An 18,040-nucleotide genomic window follows, 5' to 3' on the forward strand; every position below is an offset into this window, starting at 1 on the left:
ATGAAAACATCAACTTAACCAAGAGAAATCAAATGAAAGTAAACCAAATTAAAATTGAGATTTATATGATAAATAATTTTCCTCACCCCATACAAGAAACTAAAGAATGATCTAATTCATAAAGAAAACATAATAAATGCAAGAACCAAGAAATAACATACATAACAAGTGGCAATGCGCAAACTATTTAACCTGCAATGCTCCCTCCATTAACGTGGAAGAAAAGATACCAAAAAAAATAAAAAAATTATGGGCTTTACAAGATGATCATACTTCAGAGAGAGCCTTGATTAATGCTGATTCTCTCTCGTAACTATTAGGCTCTCTTTCTCTCTCTAACCAGTGGTTATGATTAAATAATTGTGTAAGGGGCCCTCTACAAATTCTTATATTATATATACATGGCGTAATCTTCATGGGATAAAACGAATAACTACTTTCTCTAATTAATGCTCCGTATAACGTGTCTAATTTTTATATATTGTTGGGTTTCTTGATATACTTACTTTTTTTTTCAATTAAAAAGATCACGCATAGATTTAAATAAAAACCCAATCCTAATCATCATTTAAATTTTAAAAATACCATTTTACTAAAGGAAAATTGTTTAATGCGGGTTTCTATCTTAAAAATGGATGCAAATATGTGTCCTATCTAAAAATAATGGAAACTAAAAGTCCAAATGTTTTCTTACAAACATTATTATTTATAGTTTTTAAAATTTATTTATTGTTTTAAGTTCATGATCTCTATGTTACGGATTACATGTCTTTAAAATTTCAATCTTAAAATCCATCTCAAAAATAGATTCATTAAAAAGCCTGCATTTCTACATATGCGAACTTGGTCGAAACGGGAACCTTTACTACAATCGCACTTTTATCTTGTTTTGATGTCCTTTTCCACCTAAACTACTACTTGCACTTAACCCTCTCTCTGTCTACTACGTATCTAAATCTCGCTTAATGTTTCTCTCTCTACTACTTGTTTTGATGTCCTTTTCCACATGAACTACTACTTGCACCTAACCCCTCTCTCTGTCTACTGCGTATCTAAATCTCGCTTAATGTTTCTCTCTACTACTTCGGTAGTATAGCTCAATATCTCTCTCCCTCACTCTCTCTCAAATCATAAGCACGTTCACGTTCATCCATTCTCAAAAATAAAGTAAAAAAAAAATTGGCTAGTACATTAAAAAAAAAAAAAACAAAAACAAAACAAAGCCCAAAAAGGCAACCACTAGTTTCCAAAAAAAATACAAGAAATACAAAACCATGAAACAAAATTTTGCAAGAAAATAAAAACAGAAATAAAAACCAAAAACAATGAGAATGCTCAATTCACTCCATAAAAAAAATTATGAGAATGCTTAACTAACTCCATAAAAAGTCATATGGAAACAACATAAAGAACGTGTTCTTTTATCCAATAAACCCACCAAAAAAAGGAAACAAAATAACAAGGTCCAAAGGAACTTATGAATGCAGTAATGGTGAACAAAGAACAACAACACAGTCAAATCCAAGATTATATATAATGTTAGTCAAATCCAAGATTATATATAATGTTTGCTTCCATTACAAGGAAACTAAAAGCAAAAACAAGAAAACGAAGAGAAGAAGAAAAACAATATAATGGACATTTTCTCTGTCTCTCACCATGAAAGCATGAAGAAAACATATAAAGAAGAAAAGAACAACATTTTCGCTGGATAATTTAAACATACCTATAAAAGAATCCCTTGTAGCAATGCAGCTCTTCTCTCTCCTCTCTTATATCTTTCTCTCACTAAGTTTTGAACAAAGTGATAGGTGATCTGTATATTAAAGTGCAGGGTTCAAGATGTTATTTATAGTCACTTGAGTTCTACTTCGAGTGGAGATGATTTGAGAGAGAGTTTGTAAAAGGAAAATACGCATAGTAAACATTTGACCGTGAAATCTAATAGGATAGAGATAATTGTAAATATTTCTCTCAATTCTACAATAGGTTTATAATCACATTTCTTTAATTCTATCACGAGTAGAGACAATGTTTGAATTCTAATAGGAGTACACATAATGTGTAAAGGGAAATACAAAGGATTTGAGTAAAAATTTTAGATAATGTTTGAATTCTAGAGATAATGTGCATAAGGAAATACAAACGATTTGGATAAAAATTTTACCGTCAAAGAAAATCAAGAGCCCAATTAATCAAGGATTTCAAGTTGATATTTAATCATGTTATTTAACTTTGAAATAATCCTTTTTAAATAATGTTAAACTTTAAATACGTACATTAATAACATGGTTTTAAATAATTCATTTCTCTCTTTAAAACCATTTAAATAACCATTTTTAATTTAACTTTATAACTATGGTATTTAACTTCGAGATATTTATCTCTTTAAAAAAAAGGCAAGCTTTCTATGCTTCTCCTACAGCATAAAAGTTCTATCCCCCCTTATCCAACCGTCCATTCTGAATAGAGGACTAAGATTACCCCATTCACAGTGTCACGTCTCTATACTATTGTATTTTTAAATTTTTTCTATAAACTATTTTGATACCAAAATTTGGACGCACATCCCTCTAGTAAACTCACAATAGCAAAAAATATAAAAACAATGTTTTCAATAAAATAAAATGACCAAAATACCCCTAAAAGATTCAAGGGTCATTTTGGTCATTATATTTTATCAAAAAATTATTTTTAATATTTTAAATAGGTGTGCTCCAATAGGAAGATGGCACGTACCAAATTTCATATTCATACAATTTGTATAAAGAAACTAAATATAATATATTTTGAGACGTCGAATCGAAGATCAAACTGTGAGTAGCTCTCTTGAACAAAATTGGACAGTTGGATGGTAGGAGGAGGATAAAACTTCTATGTTGTAGGGAAAGGATAGAAACCTTTCTTTTAAAAAAAATTTAGTTTCTCTCTCTAAAATTTGATATGGTTTCTATTTCTAAAATTTAAATACACTTTCTCTTTCTAAAACTTAAGATTTGAGATAGTTTCTCTCTAAAAATTTTGAGATAGTTTCTATTTTTAAAAACTTTCAAGAACTCTCTAAAATTCGATATAATTTCTCTCTCTAAATTTTAAATTTGAGATAGATTTCTCTCTAAAAATTTGATATATTTTCTCTCTAAAAATTTGTATGCACTCTCTCTCTAAAATTTGATATAGTTTCTCTCTAAAACTTAATATTCTCTCTCTAAAGGTTGAGATGCTCTCTCTCTCTCTCTTAAATTTTAAATTTGAGATAGTCTCTAAAATTTTGAGATAATTTCTCTTTCTAAAAATCGTTATATACTTTCTCTCTCTGAAATTTGATAGAGTTTTTCTCTAAAACTTAAAATTTGAGATAGTTTCTCTATTTCTAAAAATTTTGAGATAGTTTATCTTTCTAAAAATTTTAGGTACTCTCTCTCTCAAATTTGATACTCTCTAAAATTTTAACATACTTTCTCTAAAAGTTCAAATTTGAGATAGTTTATCTCTCTTAATTTTTTTGAGATAGTTTCTCTCTTTAAAAATTTTGAAATACTTGTCTCTAAAATTTTCATACCTACCAAATGTGCCCTATGTTTTAGATTGCGGGGGCTGATGAGTGGAATCCATGGGCCCTGAAAATTTAAAAAAACAAGTTTTGATGTGGAAATGAAATCATGGAAAAGTTAGGTGCGGAAATGAAATAAAATCTTGGAGCCTAGCCAATCTTTTTGACGAGATCGAGCATAGATGCAAAGGCTATTGGAACACATATGGCACAAGATGAACGCAGCCGCATATGCCTTAGCCAGAGCAGGCACTAATCCCAGCTAAAGTTTACCCCGTCACCCTAGACTATAGTTAGCAAGTAGGGGAATATCAATATATCGGCACACCATAAAATCGAAAACAAATCGTTTTTATTTTAAAAAGTCGGATGAAAAAATCGGGTAAAAAATATGGATCGAAAAAAATACTTTATGTAAAAATGTCGCAAATATAAAAGACTAGGTTAAAAAAATCGGAGTGGAAAAACAGATAAGTTTAAAAAAGGGCCACCATATTTATGCTAACTATGCTAACACTATAGTCATTAAACTAGCTATTCTCACTATGCACCATACTAACTATGCACCATTACTAACTATACACCATACTAACCATACTAACTATACACCAAACTAAGTATACGAATATGCACTATACCATCCTTTGCACCATATTTTAGACTTTTAGAGAGAGAAGATAAGAGGGGGGTGACCATTTCCTTCGGAGTCAAGAGACAGAGAGAGAGAAGTGGCGCGGGAGAAAGAAATGCAGAGGGAGAGAGAGGTGGACATAGAGAAAGAAATAGAGCGAGAGCGGGGGCAGGGGGTGACTATGGATCTCATAGGAACACAGAAGAGCAGACATGGTTTTTCAGAATGTGTGCTATCTTTTTGTTGGAGTATATGTTCCTTTACTCCCCTAGAGGAAAAAGTTATTCAAGGAATTTTTTTATGTGAAATTTTGGATCAAATTAAGAATTACCAAATAATTGTTTAAAAAAATATAAATTTGAATTATTCAATACTTTTGTGCAAAAATTAGACAATTTACATTAAAATTTAGAATTTTGCTTTTTTAGCTTCATAGAGAGTGCATTTAAATTTTCTTTTAGGAAGTTGGTATACATTTTCAAACTTTAGATCCTTAAAAAACCCCAAGATTGGATTTTGTCAAGGGAAGCAGGAGCATGTTTAAAAAGACTTCAAAGCCTTTTGATTTGTTGCTTATTAAGATGGGGTTTTGATTTGTTGCTTATTAAGATGGGGTCCCTTTTTTTTTAAAAAAAAAAAGTGGATTGGTGGGGGAGATTGTCTACCCTCAATCCTGATTTGGATCAACTGAATCAACAATCTCGATTGTTCTCAAATCCTCTACATCAGTGATCCAAAATAAAAAAAATAAAAAAATAAAAAATAGAGGTTTATAGGGTGAGGATTTAGGGGGAGGGGGGGCGCCACATAAAATATTAGATAAGCTTAAAGAAAAAAGAGAAAGAATGATGAGGGGGTTTTAGGGGGGAACTTGGTGGGGACCATACCATTATGGAACTAGTTTTGTCCCAACCAATTATGCATCCAAATCGGCGACCTGAATCAACAATCATCGTTTTTTTAAAACACTAATGGACGACTTAGATGATATTTGACTTTAACAATATAGTTGAAACATTCAGGGCCTATTTGGTTCAATATAGATTAAAAATCTGGATAATGGCTCAACTCCAAGATTTCATATTTCTACGAAATTTTAAAATTGGGATTCATATCACATTTGATTCCTTGGAAATAGGGATCCTGGGGAGATGCCTCTCTTGGAATTGGTATATCTTGGAATTAACATCTCCTATGATGCCTCTCTTGGAATTGGTATATCTTGGAATTAACATCTCCTATAATAAAATTGTTTGTTGTTTGGATAGCATCTTGTAAGAGAATTAAAAGATGCAATGTTTGGATTGTTTGAAAGACATGTCTCCCTGAAATTATATAATATAATATAATAATATTATGTAATGGTTGCTTGAAATACACGTTTTCTTGAAATTATATAATATAATAATATAATATTATGTAATGGTTGTAGTTTGTATAAGGTTGCAACTTTAAACAATCAAATTAAGACGCACATCTAGATTGTATCATAACTATAATTTTGGTGTAAAAAAATCTTAGGATGGCTTGAGAACCTATTTTCGTCTCTAATGATAAAATTTTAAACCCCAAAAATGGTTAAAATAGAGTAGATCTATAAATACAGGAAAATCTTGAAAATAGGGGGCCCAAATAATTTGTTGCATGATACACTATTTTGCGTTCTCAAAATCTTCTTTTTCTTTTTATATTCATACATCTTGATATCGAGATGATTAATAAGAGGGTTTTTCAACATCAACACAACTTTTTATGATGAATTTTTGATGTACACCTTAATTCTACATTTTAGGATTACAAACTTATATAAATTTTTTCCTTATATAATAATATAATAGCATACAATATTATTAATAATGTAATATAATATTATATATTTTTAATATTTTTGTTATATTAATGTTATATATATTAAATATATTATCTAAATAATTACTTATATAATATATATTAATTATATTATATTTATGATAATACAAATTATTTACACTTTTATATTATATATTCTATAATGTTATATATTAGTATATATTATAGTATACATTAATTATTGTATATAATATATTAAATATATATTAACGTTTTAGATATATATTATAACATTATATATCTATTAAAAATTTCTTGTACATAGTAACAATATTTTATATAATTATTACATATAATTTTATAAAATTATAACATATAGTTAATGTCAATTATATATTAATATATAATATCATATAGTATTATAATATTGTGTAATATTAGATATATTGTTATATATTTTATAGAATAATTAAAATTTGAATAATAATATGAATTAATTAATTAATTCCTATTTCATCTTAGTAAAGGTTATTGTTATGTATTTTTTCTTTTCAAGAAGCGTTACATATATTTTTCTAAAAGAATACTAGGATTTTTGGTTTTTATATTTATTTAATTTTTTTAACACTTCAATTTCAATGAATTAAGAGTATGGAAAACATATGTACATGATAGACATTATATTTTGTTCCTACTATTTTTCTTAAATTTTTTTTTTGAGTTTCCTATATTTTTCTGATTTTTCCATTTTTTTTTTTTTTTTTTTTTTTTTTTGTATTTTTAATTTTATATGAATTTTTCCTATTTTCTAATTTTAAAATTTGTGATTATTAATGATAGTCTGGTCTTGATAACATTGATATAAATTACGTCCATAAGGAAAACGTTTGCTGGAGATCGCAATTTCAACTATTTGGTGGAAGATTTGTTTCCTTATTTTCTCCTCCAAAACATGGAAATGCGTCTATGCAGGAGTATCTTCACGCATTTACTTCTTTTGACGATGATGCAGCCCTATAAAAACATTTTTCTTTTTGAAATTGTTTTTTCTTTTTTTTTTTTTTTAAAAAAAACCAGACATTTTCGGTGGGTTTATATAAAGCACCTCATACACACATCCAGAGTTACTCACTCCTCTCTAACGTCTCTCTGAAACCTATCTCTCTCGTCCCTATTGCACGTCTCTAATGTAACATTTTCACGTCACATTTGCGTCGACTATTCTTGACCCATTTATTTTTAGAGAACTACAAAAGGAAAAAAAAGTTTAAATATAGAAAAGACAAAAACCGATTTTGTCTTAAGTCCGTTTTTTGGGTAAGTGGGGAAAAGCCCCAATTCGTTTTTCATTAAGAAAAATTAAAAAAGAAACAATTCATTATTTTACAACCCGAAAAATTAAAAAAAAAACAATTTATTTTTATTTTACAGCCCTATAATAAGGCAGTTGCACCATATCATGAAATAAAATACCTAATTGGTCCATCCAAACACCAGTTTAAAATGGTTTATTTTCTCAATTAAAAAGAGTAAAAAGTACCCAAAATTGGCCAAAAGTTTCACCTTAAGCAAAACACTGACACAATAGAAATGAGAAGCAATTGAATTTTTTTTTTTTTTTTCTTCAAGAAATTATGATAAAGAGTGGATGATAGTAGATCCCAAATATGATATGATGATGATGAAAAAGAATGGATATCGACATGGGAATTCAGGAAGGGGTTCAGCTTCTACCCACACCGTGGGTGAAGTGCACCATCCTCTTCTTGCTAAGGCAAAGGAACCCTCCTCATCGTGCTCCTTAAGTTATCCAAGTCCTGCGCGTGTTTTACGCTTGTGTAAAATGATTTGAAGCGTTCTTTAGATTTTTTTTTGTTAGAGTCGGTGTTTTAAAAACCAACGATTTGGATTGGAATGGTTAGTGTTGGCCGACCTGGTTCCCAGTCAGAATTGGGAACCGGTCTGCTGTCTATAAGGAGCTGCGCAATAAAGACCGGCCTAATACCCTGTTCTCACATATTTAATTTTTTTAATTGTTTTTATTTGTTTTAAATTTTTTTAAAAGATTCCTACCGAAAGAATTGGTTGGAGCACCAATATGGTTAGTTCAACTAACACGCTGGACACAGTTGTTGAACTCCGTCTCTCTAAACCTGATAAGGACTCAGATTAGATATGTTCAGAGAGATTTTGAAGAAAGTCAAAATAAATTTCCTTGTTACATGGAAATGGAAATGCTATCGTTCACTAATCCTTAAAAGAAAACACAAACAAGGAAAAGAGAAGGATTGCTCTCATCTGTATCAAACTTGTTGATTTTAAGATACTTGTCTCACCTCTCATTTCCCAGTTCACCTATAGAAAGGTTGGTGCGATATACTACTAGTAGATTGTTTTTATTACAGATAAAGTGCCTCCTCTCCCAACCTTGCATCTATGAATCCTCTCCTCTCTCTTACCAGTTCTCGCCATGAAGAAGGAGAAATATTTTCTTTTTTGATATGATTATTGTGGGAATGGAGATGGGGTGTTAAGTTGAGGCATCCGCCATCCTTAACCCAACCTGATTCCCAAATAAGGCGAAAGCATTATCCTCATTTCTAATAATGTTGTCACAAATTGGGGCTTAGTAACCCGGCCAAAACTCTTTTATGTTTTGTAATAGAAGTGAGTAGGTTTTATAATTGCGTAACAGAAATACCATATTAAAAAAAAAAAAAAAAAAGTTACAGGACATCCATTTCACGCATCTCATACTTGATTATTCAATTGTTCCGCAAAATCTTTTTTGTTGAGACTTTTCCATTTGCCCCATTTTTCAACAGAAATAGACTGTATAGAAACCTAAAAGATCTTTCTAACTTTTTCAGACCCTTACTATTTGACTCGCAAATGTATCAAATTATAAAGGTTATTAAACAAGTCCACTTATCATTTATAGTCATATATAGAAACCTCTCATTTACAAAAACGAAAGCTCCATTTTGCAATGCAAGATAAAGTGGGATCAAAATAGATGGAAAGCCCATTCAACACACATAATAGGAAGACAGAGTGATAGCGATAGAGGAAGAATAGTGAGCTATGGAAAAAAAAAAAAAAGGATTTAAAATGGAAGATAAAACCAGAAGGCAATGGAGAGATAGAGGGAGAATAGTGAGTTATGGAAAAAGGCAGAACCAAAATGGATGGTAAAACCAACACACAAAATAAAAAGAGAGTTAAAGGGAGAATTGTGAGTTATTACCAAAAAAAAAAAAAAAAAAAAAAAAAAAAAAAAAAAAAAAAAAAAAAAAAAAAAAAAAAAAAAAAAAAAAAAAAAAAAAAGAGAGAAAGGTAAGCCCCAAATGATATATTCTGTATGCTAGAGAGAAGGATTTAGAGAGAGAACAGTAAGATACGGAAGACAAGGGGAGGATGGAGAGAAAGATATACGGAGCCGGGCGGGGGGGAGGGGGGAAAATGGGAGGATAAGGCTCTTTATCTACAAATCATATAACAATCCGTTGCATTCATCAACGGAATGCCTGTTTTCGACGATAGGCTTCTTCAAGACGACAAATGCCTTGCCTGTAACCACACTAACAGGCCTGCTTGATGCATATTGTGTGCAGAAGTCTGCACCCTCATGTCCCTAGCTAGTAATATTTTCTTAGATGCCCCTAATACGCCAACCATAAATCCCTATTTTAATATTTAGTTTATTTTATTTACTTTTAATTTTTTTTAGTACAATTCAAACTGATTGGGACGTGGATCTAGCGCTCTGACAGAAATCTATAGGTGAATGATTTGCCCCCACAGACCCAGATTTGAGAACACCGTTTACCTCTTCCGGTCTCGGGATCTAGGCACTCTTGAGCCCAGTAACTTCGTTAAGTCTAAATAGTTTATGAGTCCAGAAGGGTCTAAAAGATAGAAAAAATAAATAGAGAAGTTTAATTAAAGATAAAATAAAAAAAAAACATAAATGCCAAAAAAACTATATACCCTCCAGGAGCGCAAAGTGCGCCGACACCCCCCAAAGATATTCTACTCCTCCCCCTACTCACATGCTATATGCATGAAACAATAACGACCCAAAACTGAACAAGAACCATATGAATTTTGGGGGACAAGGGTATTGAAAATTTTAAAATCCAATTTTTTCTTATTGATAATAATCATCATGTAATTTTGAGATGGATGTCAAAATTTCATAAAAGAAAAATATATCCTCCCAAGATAACACATACCTTACATGTACTTCACACCGGTGGGTAAAGTCTTATTTAGGAGTATTTCAAGACCCCAAGTTTTTGGGGTTCTAATCTCTTCAACTTAGCTTTTGACATAAGACCTAAAAAAAAAACCGAGCATACCCACTTTGTGTGTGCAAAGGAACCCTGCACTATTTGGATCCTCAAATCTAAGTTTTTAACAATTTAAAATCTACATATTTTGGAAAAATACTTAAATGATGATTCCCCAAAGTATTTCAAAATTTTAAATCGAAAAATATTCTTTCCCGAGGGAATAAATGTATAGTGTGCTTCTCCTTTGGGAAAATTGTAATTTCCCAATTTAAGAATATCTTAGTTTTAAACATTTTAAGGAACCGCATGGTCCAAAAGTTTTCTCTAAAAACTTAGGGTCATATCAAGTTTTAAACATTCAGAAGAAACCGAGGAAGCTTTAGACCGTGGAGTTTGATTCTATCAAAATGGTCCAAAGATTAAATAGAATTCACTATCTCAAAGTTCTAGATAGAGAAACAATCTCAAATTTCAAATTTTGAGTTAGAAACTAACTCAAAATTTTTAAAGAGAAACTATATCAAAAAATTTGAAAAGAGAAAATATTTCAATTTTTAAATTGTAGAGAGAGAGAGAGTATCTCAAAAATTTTAGAGAGAAAATCTATATCAAATTTCAAGTTTTAGAGAAATAAACTATCTAAAAAATTTTAGAGATAGAAACTACATTGAAATTTTTAGAGAGAAAAATATTGGGTTTATGTGGACTTTAAAGGCCTTATGAGTGATTGTAATAAAACATGTGATATAGTGGAACATAAACTCAGTGGGAGTGTGTTCCCTTACAGACCATACTAAGTAAATGATATTTGCTGATACCAAACTGTGTTTGACGGTCTAGGCCAGTCGATTGGGAGAAACCCATGTTACATGAGCATAAAGTATAAACCGACAAGAGTTCTAATTGGTCATCCCTTGATGAAGTTGGAGTATGCCCGAATGAGTGAGCCGAGGGACTATGTGACCTTTGTGTATGATGGTGGCCTTCAGAGAAGGGGGTCAAAGCCTCATTCACGTACCATCATAAGGCATGCATATTGATATACCGTTTCGAGAAAGCAAACCATTCAGGGTGAAGCGTATGCATATGCAAGAGATACCGCTATGCGTCATAGAAGTTGTGGTCACATCATGTCAATGTGACATTGACCCATCTCTAGGGGAGGACCTGAAATCCACAGACTGGGATTGCGACTCTTTGGCTCATCTACTAGATTTTGGTGACCCACTAATGAGCCCCTGCTTGGACTGTAGGTAGTGGGAAACACTGGGTTAGTCTGATAAAGCAAGTGTGGTCTGTAGTCCACAGTTGAAGGTGGAGTGCCCATGATTGTTGATTCCTTAGCCATATGGATCATTTTCCCATCATTTTAGTTTAATTATGTTTGTTTTATGATAAATATTATTTTAAAATTATTATTTAAATTTTTATAAATCTCTGGATATTTTATTTATAAAATTTGAGCTTATGAATATGAAGATATTGATTTTATAATATTCAAATAATATTCTAAAATTATTTGCAGTTTTTTTTTTATATATAAAATTGTTGAAGGTGGGGCCCATGAAGCCCCCTCTAGGGTGGCACACCCCACCCCTTTATTCTCTTTCCTTATATTGTGGGATATGACATATGGTCATATAGTTGAAATATATTGACTAAATATTAACTAAATATTGACTAGATATTGACTTGATATATTTTGAAAGATTTTGTGTAAAGTATGAGAAGACTTGTGCTATTTTATGATATGCACAATATTTTGATTGGATTTAATTTATTTAAATTCTATTGATGGAAAAATGGCTTAAAAAAGGAGGATAATGGTTCATGCACCTTCCATATTGTTGATGACCCATTTATAAAATAGATGACTCAGATCTCTCACCTCACAAGTCACCCTTGATCGACGGTCCATGTTCAATCTCACTTAAGAGGCAAATTATGGGAAACCCTAAGAAACCTTAGACCTAATTTTTTCTATAAATAGATGACCTACCCTCCTCTATTCTCTGCACCAATCTCTCTTCTCTCTCTCTCTAAACTCTCTCTCCCTCTCTAAGGGACACCTCCCACTCTCTCTCCTCTCTCTAGATTTCTCTCTCTTGCCTCTTCTCACTCCTAGGCCATAGAGGGGACACACCCCAACCATATGATATCTCCCATTCTCTCTCATCTTGATTAAACATAAGGGTTGGGAAGTAGTCTCTCTCCTCTCTCTAGGTTTCTCTCTAACCTCTTCTCTCTCCTAACCCATAGAGGGGGCATGCCCAACCCTAAGATATCTCCCATTCTCTCTCATCTTGATTAAACCTAAGGGTTGGGTAGTTGAGGATATGCTCAACTAGATCTTTGAGAGTTTAGACCTAGGTTCAAAGATTTGTCATAAAAATGGGGAGTTTATAGTTCTATAGAAACATTTGGCTTAAAATTTTTTTTTTGATTGAAATTGAATCTAGATCGTCGATCCCGCATCATTAGATGGTGATGACTCAGTGTGGGGTGTAATAAGCCCTGTTGAGGTAATCTCCGACACTCTCTATTTTATTTATTACAATTTAATCTGTATATTCTCAAGCATAAGAAGTGGCATCAAGGTTTTTAAGATTTTGGATTTGTTAGTTTTATTTTATGTGAAGCAAGAGCTATTGTAGTAAGACTATTTGTTTTGATCTTTGTGAAAAGAAAAAGAAAAGGAAAGAAAAGGGGTGAAAAGAAGAAAATAAAATATATATTCCTCGACAAGATCACATTAGTCTTTCTTTCATTGGTATCAGAGCTATTGATACTTGATGTCATTAATTGTCTTTTCTCTTTGAGTTTAGATCAAGCTTGAAAATGAGATATAAGAAAGCTAATGACCTTTGTGGTCAAGTAATATACCCACGATTAAGAATTATTGGAATATTTAAACACTGAAAAGGCCCTCTGCATAATGGGTATTCTAGACTATTTTGGAGCAGTGATATTAATAACTTAATGATGTATTTTTCTTTATACATTTCAGTAATATTATGTGTCGTTGAGAGTAGGATCTACCTGCAAAATTTTACTAAGAGATCTTAAGGGAATTGAGAGTTACGAACTCATCAATGAAGGGTGTTAGTTTTGACTCTGCAAAATCCAAGAATTATCCATTGAGTTTTGTAATGTTTCCCACCAACCATATGATTTTATTTCTAATTGAAATTTGACTGTAATCATCAAATTGATCTATTTATTGAAGAGCGCGCATGTGCTGTTTTCTAGAACAAAAACTATTTTAATGACTTTGAAGTCACGATTTTATTTTCATTCTTAAAAGAATGTTTTATTGCCCACACTAAATTTTTAGACTTTCATTTTGAATAAATTTTCTAATAAAATTTATTTTAGAAAGAAATATCTATGGGAAGAGAAGAATAAAAATTTTAGATTGAACATAGGTCATCCTAAATTTTAGTGCCTCTTTGTGCTAAAGTATGAATTACTTAAGGTAGTGATCCACATGAAGATGTGATGCGATCTAGGACTTTGAGCCATAAGGATGAAACACAAGAGATAGGTGTGGCTCATTCAAATATGTAAGCACAAAGAGATTGTTATGATGAAACTCAGTCTTAGTGACCATCCTCCCAATAATATCTATAATATGATGTGTTACATGTGATGATGACCTCTTGATAAAGTCTCCATATTTGTAAAACATGAAATATTTTGTCAAGGCTTTAATAGACATTCTTTAGTCATACTTTATTTTGGATAAAATTATAAGATGGTATTTATGGTTTGTTTTTGTGGCCATGAACTTGACTTGATAGGAAATTAAAAGTGAATGTGGTAAAATGATTTATGAAGGCTAATCATGTAGTTTAAAATTTAATTGGATGATTTGAGAAAAACCTAAGTCTATGAATATGGTTATGAGAAAACCACATAGTTTTGCAAAATCCACTAAGTCTTTATGAAAATCATTGTAAACTTTCATACTATTGTATAACTATTGTTTATGAATGCATATATATATATATATATATACCAAATCAATATTTTTTTTATTAAAGAGAAAGACATTGTGTCTTGAAGGTATTTATAAAAAGTAGGAGAAAAACTAACATGCATTTTTTTTTTAAATACTCATATACCTTGACCCATGTTTCTAATTATTTAAAATCTTTGATTACCTAAGACCTTGAACCATAGGGAATATTGTAGGAATGCCATCTTACTAAGCTTCATTGACCTATGTTGTGTTGATTAGATAACTTGGTTTGTATGAATTTACTACCAAGACGACTAGTGTGGTTTAACCTTTGTGGTTCAAGAAGGTTTTGCATGAGACTTGCTATGCTACTTCATGATATAGGCCTAAGAATGTTGAGAATGCATATGTTATATGTGCAATAATTGAATGGGAGCTGCTACAGTCCCACGTTTCTTTTAGCTGCTTGGACATTCAGATATACATATGCAAGCTTTCTCACGGATCCAGATGATGTGAAGTCTACATCTGGATATGTGTTCATGCTAGGAGGGGGTACAATTTCTTGGAAATCAAAGAAATATGATGTGGTATAATTGTCCACCATGGAGACATAGTACATGGCATGCTGTTAGGCAGCCAAGGATACAGTATGGATTAATAATTTTTTTAATCACCTTGACTTTCACCCCGTGCTTTGTGAAGATGTAAGCATTTTGTATGACAATATGGCGGTGATATGTGTGTCAAAAGAGCCACGATTCCATAAACACTCCAAGCATATAAAAGCATGTTTATATAACTTGAAGAATGATGTGAGATTGAGAAAGAACGAGATCCAGATGAATTAAATATTCTAGTGGGAGCACCTGCTAGTATTTGATAGGTCAGCTAGAACAACAGACGATAATGTTGTTCACCCTATGGAACCTAGATGTGTGGCACTGGTTGTATTGCTACAGAAGAGAGAAACTTGTTTAAAGAACTCCTTTGAGCCCAAAAACATATGACCCTATGCGATGAGGGTACAATATGATCTACTACGACAACAAGTCCATGATTTACGATGCAATATAAAAGATGGACTACGACTACTATTGGGATGAGATCCAAGCAGCAAAAAAAAAGAAAAAGGCGTTGCCTCCTTAAGTCCTTTTGTGAAAGGATTTATGGCGAAAGCCATGATTTATGTATTGAGAGAGAACAAGTAAAAAATTCTTGGGAGAGAGATTATAATTGGGAGAGAAAGATGGAGATGAGAAAGTGAGGAAGAGAGAATGTAAGGCCTTCAAAGGCCAAGTGAGAGATGTTGGGCTTATGTGGCCTTTAAAGGCCTTATGAGTGATTGTTATAAAACATTTGATGCAGTGGAATATAAATTCAGTGGGAGTGTGGTCTCTTGTGGACCATACTAAGCAAATGATGTTTGCTGATACTAGACTGTGCTTGACGGTCTTGGCCAGTTGGTTGGGAAAAACCCATGTAACCTGAACATAGAGTATAAACTGATAAGGGTTCTAATGAGTCATCCCTTGATGAGGTCAAAATACGCCTGGATGAGTGAGCTGAGGAACTATGTGACCCTTGTGTGTGATGGTGGCCTCTAGAGACGAGGGCCAAAGCCTCATCCATGTACCATCACACGACATGCATATTGATAGATCGTTTGGGGAAAGTAAGCTACCTTTCAAGGTGAAGCGTATACTTGTGCAAGAGATACTCCTATGTGCCATAAGAGCTATAGTCGCATCAAGTTTAGGTGACCTTAGATCGTCTCTAGAGGATGACATAAAATCCACAAACTGGGATTATTACTATTTGGTTTATCTGCCAGCTTTAGTGACCCACTAATGAGGCCCTGCGTGGATTGTGGGTCATGAAAAACACTGGGTTGGTTTGATAAAGCAAGTGTGGTTGTAATCTACAGCTGCAGGTGGAGTGCCCCATGATTGTTGATTCCAAAACCATGTGGATCATTTTTCCATCATATTAGTTTAATTATGTCTTTTTTATGATAAATATTATTTTAGTATTATTTGAATTTTTATAAATCTCTGGATATTTTATTTATAAAATTTGAGCTTGATTTTATAATGTTCAAATAATATTCTAAAATTATTTCTAGTTTTTTTTATATATAAATAATTTCATGGGGGCCCATTGTGCACATGGGCCCACCATGTTGTTGGAGGTGGGGCTCATGAAGCCCCCTCTAGGGTGCCACGCGCCACCCCTTTATTCGCTTCCTTATTTTGTGGGATATCATATGTGATCATATAGTTGGAATATATTGACTAGATATTGACTTGATATATTTTGAAAGATTTTATGGAAAGTATGAAAAGACTTGTGCTATTTTATGGTATGCACAATATTTTGATTGGATTTAATTTATTTAATTTCTATTGATAGAAAAAAGGTTTAGAAAATGGGGATAATGGTTCATGCACCTTCCATAATGTTGATGACCCATCTATGGAATGGATGACTCAGATCTCTTACCCCACAAGTCACCCTTGATCGACGGTCCATGTTCAATCTCACTTAAAAGGTAAACTATAGGAAACCCTAGACTTAAGTTTTTATATAAATAGATGACCTACCCTACTCTATTCTCTGCGCTAATCTCTCTTCTCTCTTTTCTAAGCTCGCTTTCCCCCTCTAAGGGGTGTCCCACACTCTCTCTCCTCTCTCTAAAACACTCTCTAGCCTCTTCTCTCTCCTAGCCAATAGAGGGGGCACGCCCTAACCCTAGGATATCTCCCATTCTCTCTCTTTTTGATTAAACCTAAGGGTTGGGTAGTAGAGAATATGCTCAACTAGGTCTCTGAGAGTTTGGACCTAGTTCAAAGATTTGTGATCAAAAGGGGGAGTTTATAGTTCCATAGAAACGTTTGGCCTAAAATTGCTTTCCCAGTTGAGATTGAAGCTAGATCGTCGATCCCGTACTATCGGATGATGGTGACTCAATGTGGGGTGTAATAAGCTCGGTTGAGGTAATCTCCTTGCATTCTCCATTTTATCTTTTACAATTTAGTCTTTACATTCTCAAGCATAAGAAGTGGCATCAACGTTTTTAAGATCTTGGATTTGTTAGTTTTATTTTATGTGAAGTAAGAGTTATTGTAGTAAGACAATTTGTTGTGATCTTTGTCAAAAGAAAAAGAAAAGGAAAAAAAAAGGGTGAAAAAAAGAAAATAAAATATATATTCTCTGGCAAGATCACATTAATCATTCTTTCAAGAAACTATATCAAAGTTTTTAGAGAGAAAAGTATCTTAAATTTTTAGAGGGAGAAATTAGATCAAATTTTAAGTAATAGAAAGAGAAACTATCACAAAAGTTTTAGAGAGAAGCAATATTTGAAGGAAAAAGTTTATATAAGGTTGCGACCTTAAAATGTTGAATTAAAGGTGCACCTCAAAAATCCATCATAAAAGGTTATTTTGATAATTTAAAACCCTCTAATTGATCATCTCGACATCGAAATATATGAAATAAAAAGAAAAAAAATTTTGAGCCCGAGAAATAGTATATCTTGCAACACATTATCTGTACCATTCATTTTCAAGATGTTCATGAGCTTATAGATCTATGATTTGAACTATTTTTAGAGTTCAAAGTTTTATATTTAGAGATGAAAATAAATTCGTAAGCTACCCTAAGAAATTGTTATACTAAAATTATATTTAAAATAAAATTTAGAGGCCTCCTTAAATGAATTGTTTAAGGTTGCAATCTTATTGAAACCACAACCTTATTTAAATTTTTAGAGGAACTATCTCATAGTT

Source organism: Amborella trichopoda, chromosome 12 (assembly GCF_054954075.1).
Source record: "Amborella trichopoda isolate Santa Cruz 75 chromosome 12, AtrichopodaSantaCruz75HAP2 v2.0, whole genome shotgun sequence".
NCBI classification, from domain to species: domain Eukaryota; kingdom Viridiplantae; phylum Streptophyta; class Magnoliopsida; order Amborellales; family Amborellaceae; genus Amborella; species Amborella trichopoda.